A 1,567-nucleotide genomic window follows, 5' to 3' on the forward strand; every position below is an offset into this window, starting at 1 on the left:
GTGCCTTCGGAGAGATTAATTAAAGTTGGTTATATCTGAATGCCTAGCACACCATAGCCTGATGGTGAAGTTAACCTTGAGTTTCCCCCTTGTTGACTTGTCACTGACTATAGACACTAATGTTTACTCGGTGTTGTGGACAGTTATTTCAACTTGGCTCCTAACGTGCTAGGTTATAAACTTTTAAATCAGAAGTCCTAAAGGGAAAGTTGATGTGTTTTCACCAACGAAATCTTGCTGCTCTGGGGGAGGAGAGTAGGGGGTTATGTGGAGACTCGCCAGCAATCATTTTGATTGGGATCTATTAAAGTGCTGGGGACAGTCTATCTGTGTGACGAGTTAGCTCAACGGGCATAATTGGGGCACGACAAATGATTACTTGTCTTGTCTTGTTTTACGTGAAGAATAGTAAAGGCCTAAAGGGAACACCACAACTTTTAATTTCACAGTGCCTACTTTTCATGTTGCCTTGTCAAGTAAAAAGGGAGATTTAAAAGGAAATCCTTTAGATGTAAGGCATTTCTCGCTTTTTTTGCTGCCTCCTTCTTCCACTGCACACTAGAATTCCCCTCATCTTCGCCTCACCCAACGCCTTACTGGATACAAAATGAGGCGACACGAATTCTGTTATGCATGCATTGTGATTTCCCCATTCATCCGTCCGAGGCCCTTCCTTTGTGCATGGTAGTGTAAAAAAGGCAGGTTGTGGGTTTCAACACCATAAGTTTTGTCGTGCTTCCATCCAACGACTTCAGCCATGACATGATTTTTTCACATCTAATGTAGAGTGTACGTGAAGGGTGCTTCAGGCCCGATGAAGTTATGCAGAAGATGTTGCTATCTTCCCTACACTTTGCTTGAGTGAACTTGGAGACATGTCCACCACTCTGTACACAAATCGGGTTTGGGTCGTAAAGCTTGGAAGTTTCGTATAGGGCAATAAGAACAGAAAGGCTAAGTTTTGAGGTTACAAGCATTAACTGAAGAATAATAGCATGAGATGTTTCGATACGGAAAGTAAAGTTCTGCAGTAATACTCAGTGGGGATTCTTGAATCTCTTCCTATATGAACTGAAGACAAAGTGAGGGCAAGTTTAAAATCATTGGGCAAGATGTAAAGGCGTAAAACTGGCAAATATCCTAAGACTGTACAATCGTGGTGATTTCTAGGTTGAGTTGAATGGGTTGCAGACGGTGCACGTGCGTTCACACCGATACATCTCCCAACTGTCAGCTCTACTTCGCACATGATTGACCAATACGAGGGAATTGGGAAGATTCAACAAACGTGAAGGGTAAGGCGATATCGGAATCAAGTTTTTTCTTCCTTCCCCTCCTCTTACTCTCTCTTTTGCTTTTTCATACCAAAGAATATGCATGCTTGCGCACGAAGGTGAGTAGCAGCAATATGACATATAAAGCCTGCTACTAGAGCCAGAATTCTCTCACAGTTTTGTGCCGAACGAATAATCCATGTGAAGTATGTGGCAGGTGCTTCGGTGCACGGCATGCGTATTCACACTCGGCTGAATACTGAAGCAGCTTTGCCTAGTTTCACTTAACAAAG

Source organism: Echinococcus granulosus (genome assembly GCF_000524195.1).
Source record: "Echinococcus granulosus chromosome Unknown EG_S00054, whole genome shotgun sequence".
Classification (NCBI taxonomy): domain Eukaryota; kingdom Metazoa; phylum Platyhelminthes; class Cestoda; order Cyclophyllidea; family Taeniidae; genus Echinococcus; species Echinococcus granulosus.